Source organism: Micrasema longulum, unplaced genomic scaffold, assembly GCF_059751315.1.
Source record: "Micrasema longulum isolate JH-2025_06_02 unplaced genomic scaffold, ASM5975131v1 h1tg000494l, whole genome shotgun sequence".
Lineage (NCBI taxonomy): Eukaryota > Metazoa > Arthropoda > Insecta > Trichoptera > Brachycentridae > Micrasema > Micrasema longulum.
This window is the reverse complement of record NW_028277691.1, coordinates 299839-307835: the sequence shown is the minus strand read 5'-3', so window position 1 is coordinate 307835 and position 7997 is coordinate 299839.

Sequence of the window (7997 nt, the reverse complement as noted above, 5' to 3'; positions counted from 1 at the left end):
TGATTACTTACTCGAATGTGTCTGTATGTAAATAATTTACTAACACAACTAACTTTACTAGCAGTTGGTAACCTTTGACATTATAATTTCTACATAAGATTTCATCATTACCTTTCCGCACCCAATGGTGCATAGGGCAATGCGTTGTTACATGGAGGTAAGAGGATCATACAGTGGGAAGTTAACATTTATCTTCAACTTTATTTACAAAGTGAAATTAAGTTTTCTGTATAAGAAGCGGAATATGCAAACAATTTTTTCTGATAAACATGTTAAATTTAAGGTTACTGAAGAAGATACTTTGAATGTTCATGCAAATATACTCATTTTTGTACACAAATATCGTTTTTTCTTTATAGACAGTCGAAGATAACTCTATTAACTTTCCCATTGTAATTGGAGCCCAGGTGCCAGTCCTGGGACTATGAAATATTCTAGTGTGAAAACACCCCTTTGAATCAATATTTCATATCAACCATGTCGGGAACCAAACCCGAGACCTCTTGCCGACATATGATTTATCTTAATGTATATTTTTCATATGACTTGTTGTGGTAATTAAGTGGATGGACCCCAAGAAAAGGGTTAAATTTAAATACATGATTTATTTTTATCGCACAATATTTAGTTTACTATCCTTAACAAGTTTTCTGATTCCTTACAACCAATATCTGTCAACCAAATCACAATTTTCAGATTACCAAACACTCGGTATCAGGTTAAATAGTTAAGGTCGGGTTAAATAGTTGGTGTACGCAGTTTTGGTATCATTAAATCATTCCTTGCTGTACTCGTAGTAGAGTGTGTATGAAGTGCAATTACCCGAGTGCTCCTATTTTTGTGAATTTTAAATATGATTTTTTTATGTAGATCTGTCTTGTCAGGGACTTCTAGGGATTTGAAAATTTGTAAGGTTTTCGCAATATTATTTTTAATATTGATTTCTGTACCTTAACATTTGTTGATCCATTTGGATTAAGTTTTGGCAGCTCCTTCCCAACAACACCAGCAAACAAAACCGTAGATCATATCAGAGTTAGACAGAACGTAGTATGTACTTTTAGTATCTACAATGGGCAAAATATAACATAATGTTTTAAATATATATATTAGTTTCCGCACTCTACCTACTGAACAATTGATATGTTTTCTCTAGTTAGGCGTGCGTCAACAAAAATGCCTAAATGATTTTTACACATCCCAGATGATAGCAGTTACATCAGGTGAGTGTGTTGAAGTTTGTGTCATGAGTTTTTACCCATACGTCTATATTTCATTTATTTATTTATTCAGATATTTAGAACATTACAGAAAAAAGACCCAATTCATTCTAAATACAATAATAGATCACAAATTACAGTAGATAGTTATGTTATTAAAATAATATAACAAAATGTAAAAAGAAAAATTAAAAGTTAGAAAGTGCTTTCCTAAGGGAAGGCCCACTGTCGTGAAATATGTCGACATCCGAGGCGATGCGATTAAGTAGCAAGATTGCTCTACCAACCGGCATAACCATTGGCAGGTTGGTTCTGCATCGCGGTAGGTAAAACAATCGATGCTGTCTTTGTCGAAGATAGTTATCAGGTACGAACAGACCTACATCCATCAGAATTTCTGAGTTATGTATGCGACCACCGATCACCTGGAAAAAGTGAACACCCAAACGAACGTCCCTCCTCCTCCATAATGACTGATAGCCTAGCATTCCCAGTAAAAAGTCGGTTAGGAAGAGCCAAGGATAATATCCACACTCTTTTAGGTACAGATAGCGCAGAAAAGTCTCATGTTGCGACCAAATAATGGAACTAAACTCTAAACGACTTCCTACCAAGGAATTATACAATGTCCTCATAATCTGAGTGTTAGAAAAGATCTTGGCATTTCTAAGAACAAAACCAAGCATTTTAAGGGAGTCATTACATAGATTAACTATATGAAGATTAAAAGATAACTGAGCATCAAACAACACCCCGAGATCTCTGGACGTTGAAGCCCTTTCAAGCCTCACTCCGTCCATGAGATAACGATAGTATATTGTTTTGGATGCTCTTGTGTATGCCATTACAAAACATTTGGAAACATTGAAGAATAATTTGTTTTGTTTGCTCCATTGAATTATATTTTGAATGTCACACTGAAGTTTAATACAATCTGAAGAAGTCAGTATTTCACAAAAAAATTTTGAAAAAAATATTGAAATGTGAGAATCAATATGCTAATCACTTTGAACTTATCTCTCTTTAGAACTTTTCTGCAGCACAAAAACAGAATCAGTAGCATTTACACAGTTTTATATTGACTTCAGTCTATTAGACATTATGTGTATAAATTGAATACGTCATTTAATATCGTTAAAACTCAGTAATAAATTGCTAGAACTAAACCAATTTAACAACGCGGAGAAAGAGAAACAATGTAAACAATGTGATGGAGAGTTTAACTTTAAATAAAATCAATGTTGGTATCATCCGTAAACAATACTCAAGATTATCTGAATTTGTTGATTGTTACACGGTATGTAAAGTGGCCACTTAAACCAGCCAATGACAGGTCATATGCCCTGTAAATGCCTAAACGTACATATTCCCTTCGCAAAAGTGTTTTCTATAAATCCAGTCAGTCTACAAACATTTGGACATACTCCAAACATTGTCTTATGACTATCATTTACGAGATAATTACATAAATAGTTAGGTTCTAATATAGTGCCTTGCAGTACACCAGTTATAACAGTTGGCCCTTGAGCTCGTGTACTAGCAACATCCACCCTCTGAATCCTAGATTCAGAGAGTATTGCTTAGGTAAAGATACAAAGCAGCACTTCTAATTAAATTAATGGTGTAGTTTCCAGCTCTATGTATAATGCTAAACACGGTCAAAAATGCCTTAGATGAATAACAAAATACGCCCAAACGGCACAAGGTAAACCAAATACTTGGTTATGTAATGAATCTTTAGTCGAAAAGCTCTTTTCAAGATGATCTAAAATTGTTTTTCCATTAAATATACTGAATGTGGGTAGTACAGAGACAGTCGCCTTGAAATAAGAAAGGTTAAGAGCATTTCCTGATTTAAATAAGGGAGTTATTTTAATATGTTTCAATAGCTCAGGGAACATCCCATAATCAATACTCTTATTAAATATTATAGCTAATTTTGAATATTCCATATTCACAGGTTGCAATAAAGTCAGGAGCATGTACAACACTGGCCCCCACCTTTAGAATAAGGATATTCCATATCTGAATCTTTAAAAAAAACAAATTGACTTCTAACATAATTGAATTTAATGTTCACATGACATTTTGAAACATCAAAGAAAAACTTGGCTGAGAGTTTATATATTTAGTAAATAACATTGGAAAATCGATTTACTAAGTGAAATTCATAATTTCAGGACTTCGTTTTTTCAGCTAAATTATTTTATGATCCATCAATTTAATTTTGTCAGAAATATTCTTAATTTTGGAACTCAAGAAATTAGATTTAGCTGGAGCATCCATTAATTTTTGTATTTAATTTTATATAAATTATAACGTAACGATTCTTCAGTAAAACACAAATCAGCGCACTTTTGTGAATTTGTGGTAAAAAAATAATACGTTTTATAAGCTTGTTTAGCTTTGAGGTTGGCATAGTGACACCCGATTTTTTTATTGGGGGAAAATTCTTAAACTTGCATAGATTTCAGACTGATAGATTGGGCCCCTTACCTACCATTGGTCCATGAACTTCAGCGTATTTATTTTTTTATTTCACCATCCTGCTGTCTCTTTGGGGGTAGGCAGAGAAGACATGTCCTTCCATTCTACTACAGACTTTACTTGTCGTTTATCATGAATCTTGTAATGTTGATACACAAATCATTATATTGACTACTGACACTCTTATGGTTTTCCTTGGCAATTAAATCTATTTAATGTAAAATTACACACAAATCATTTTAATCTGTTCTTTTATCATCCATTCACTACACACAGAAAAACCATCCATGCAACCTTTGCCCCATTTAGTTGACTTATGTGCAATTTAATGTATACTCGTAAAAGTGTGTATTAAAATTCCAAACATTCACCAGAGACAATATGAAAGGACAGCATTCAGCCTACTTCCGTAGTTTTGATTGACCAATTGTTTATTTTATTTCAGCATTTCAAAAACGTTCGATCCCTGGATTCAGAGTGGACATAATATAGTGATTTTTAGGATTCTTTGGACTGAAATATTTTATAGTACCCGGGCTAGCACCTGAAGCGTGAGACTGATCATCTTGCCTACAAGTATTCAATAAATTATCATGATACATTGAGATCATTATTTTGTATTTATTATTTTTTTTAATAAAAAAATAAATATTTGCGTTCTTATGATTTACCCAAATATTTCATTTTGAGGGCCATTTCCACAACGAGTTGTAAATAACTCACTATTGGAAAATGGAAATCAAGTTGGGGTAGAGTGGGATTCGAACCACGGACCTTTGGTCCATGAGTCCGAGATACTAGTCACAGGACCACAACCCGATTAATTAATTCTGTACTAGTTTTTTCTTATACACTGCAACAGGCCAGAATTGATCACAGTGGTGAACTACAGCACAGAAAACCCAGGCTTGAGATAACCCACCTTTTATTTATATGTTCTCACCGGGAATCGAACCTGGAACCTTCCGTGTGCGAGTCAAGCGTCTTAGCCATTACACACCAGGCCGCCAATGACATACTGCAGTGCCCTATGCACCAATGGGTATGGAAAGGGGAATGATGATGACGAAAAAAACATTTATTGATACATTCAAAAATTCATTAATTCAAAATGATAGATTGAATATTAATAATTTTATGGATACATTATCCTTTAATTTTCGATACTCATTTGACTTTTAAGACACATCATCATCCCCTTTCCGCACATAATGGTGCACAGGGCACTGCATTGGTACACCAATCGCACCATATCTTGATCATTTTTGTTACATGAAGGTAAGATGATCAGTCTTAGGCTTTAGGTACCAGTCCAAGGACTATAAAATATTCTAGTGTGAAAACACTCTTTTAAATAAATATTTCATGTCAACCATGTCGTGAATCAAACCCGAGACCTCTTGCATGGCAGGCAAACGCGCTGACCTTTATGCCACGAGGCCGACAGGAGGTCACAAGAAAATATATAATAATAAGATTATACTCGGTTTATTTCGACATATGTAAACAAAAAAAAAGTGGGCATTCCACATGCAGTCGGTTTAAAAAATTTAAGAAATCCGTGTCCCTAATGCGTAGCATCTACCAAGATAACTGATAAAGCACAATGACTATGACCAGTGTCAAGAATGTGCAGATTATACAACACCATTGAAAACGTAGAGATCGACATTTTTGACGCGGGATTGTTTAGGTTTAAGAAGTGTATACACAATGCGTTTTTATATTGATATATTAATTTTGTACATTTAATTTTAATGGATTACATTGCTGGTTTTGTTTCGATGCATATTTTGATTATTGTTTTTATCAGTATTTTATGAATTGTTTTTATATTATTGAATGATCTTTTTTAAAATAATTTAATTTTGATAATGTTTATTGTTAATTTTATTTAAATACATATTTTATTCATGTTTATTTTATTATTGATTTGTACAATTTTTGCAATTTAAAAAAAAAAATTACAATAATTTTGATTCGATAATTTATTTTGCTCATTTTATATAAATACGTATTTAGTTAGTGTTTACATGTAATTAATGAAAACAAGAAGAATATTTTTTTTTTTAATCGTTTCAATTTTGATGTGTATTCTGTATTATTTTTTCGTTGTTTGTAAACCAAATAAATAAATGATAAAGGATTGTAAATGGTTACTCAACTATTATTGAAGGTTGAAAAATCATATCTCTAACTAGCAGTACCTTAAGGGGTCCCAAAATAACGGCCAATTTAACATTGTTTTTTTATTATTGGAGAATCTGAATAAGTGTAAATTGTCAAATTATCTAAAAAAAAACTATTATTTCATCATTAGAAATGTCATATTTACTGTGGTAAGTTGATTTGTGCTTTACATTCAACAAGACACTGTTAGCATTGTATGTATTTACTTTCAAGTCGTAAATATAAAATAATTTGTGCTTTATATTTATGAAAGTATTTCTAAAAATCTTTTAAAACTACTAATAATGAGGTTTTTTGTATCTAACAAAATTGTCAGGACTGGTTTTTAGTTTTATGACATCGGCCTAATATGGCCAATAGATAATTATGTCTAGATCTAGATCTAGACAACACCAAACAGTTTGAGGGGTCACTGCGGAAGATAATACTTGCCTAATTTTTTAATCGGAGTGAAATTCAGCTCACACTGTTTAGGTAGATAATCCTTATCTTGTCTCCAGATGGATCAAACCATGTTATCTACAGTCTTCTCTGACAGCAGCTATTAGTAGAGTCCTTCCCGCGTCAGGTCTGCATCCCTCAGTACAGGTATTCAAGTAGAAAAAAATATTGTAAAGATTTGGAGTTACTCGAAGATAAGGCTTGTGCCAGAATTTCCACTCAAAAAACAGGTGAAAAATAGTTTCTATGGAAAACTATGTTCATGAATACTTATAAGTACATTTAATTTTGTAATTACCTATTTGTATCGAGGGAGAAATTCCAATATTTTTACTAATCAACATAATATGGGCAGCACTTGAAATATCACATCGGTTGGCAAGCATTATATTTTGTTATCCCAGTTTTATATTAGGTACTATAGTTTCAATGAGGAAGTTCAGAGGTTTTAAATTTTTTTTTTATTTGTTAAAAGACCATTAAATTAAGCCGAAATTGGTTTTGTGTGCCATATTATCGGCGCTTTGATTTTGTAAAGTTTTGTACTTTTGAAATTATTTCGCGCGTGACGCATTAAGTTCTCTTCAGCTTCTTCTCGGTCAGTTCTGCCGATTGGTCCGTTGTCTTACCGTAAACAGGAAATCTTTCACAACTCACTTATCATCGGTTAATTCATATGAACAAGTAACGTCGTTCAAAGTAGCTTGTTTTTATTTAAATATGTTTTTGGTACATTCTCAAGAAACTTCGATGTACAATTTAATGCTCTAATTTTTACTGAGCATAGGAAAACATTTTTTGTATACAATTTCCCACGGGGCTGAAGTTCCTAATTGTAATGTTTGAAACTGAATTACGTATAAAAGTCTTCTGGTTTATTGTGGAATAAATATGATTTACTATTAATTTTTTTACCGAATACTTACTAATCCCTTATATTATAATATCGTCAGTGAGTAGTTGGTATACTGGTAAAACCCTCTAAATGCATTATTGACTATACTGAGAAAAATCACTCTGAATGTTTCATACAACAAAAGTTTTTTCAATATATTTTGGAGGGTTTTATCAGAATATCGACGATATATTTCTGCCACTAAGCTACACTGCAGCTATAGTTGGGTAACAGTTCTTGGCTTACGGAAGGAATGTGGGAATGTGTTTTGACACTGCCTGGTTGAGTTTCGATAAAAATTGATGCCTCGATATTTAAAAAAAATTATATATGAACTAGCTAATTTTTATCTAAACTCAACTGGGCAGCATCAAAACACATTACCACACTTCTTCCGTACGCCATGAACTTATTCCCCTTTTATACCTTTGGGTGTATGTTCAGTCATTTTATTTAGTTTGCAACAATAACAGATTACCTGTATTGATAATATCCTGAAATTACTAGATATATTGAAACAAATACTAACAATAAAATTTAAAAAAAAACAATGTTCAGAAAATGAATTCTGGACCTGAGGAGAGTAACAAAAAAAAATTGAAAAATGTATCTACCCCCTGGCATAATGTTTAAGATATAATAAATTATGTTTGGATAGAATAAAGAATAATGAAAATGGTCCAACATTAAGCGAAGAAATAAAAGTCCATTTTGCTGTAGAGATGTTTATTGAAAGGAGTCGGGGAAGTAAATAAAGAAGTATA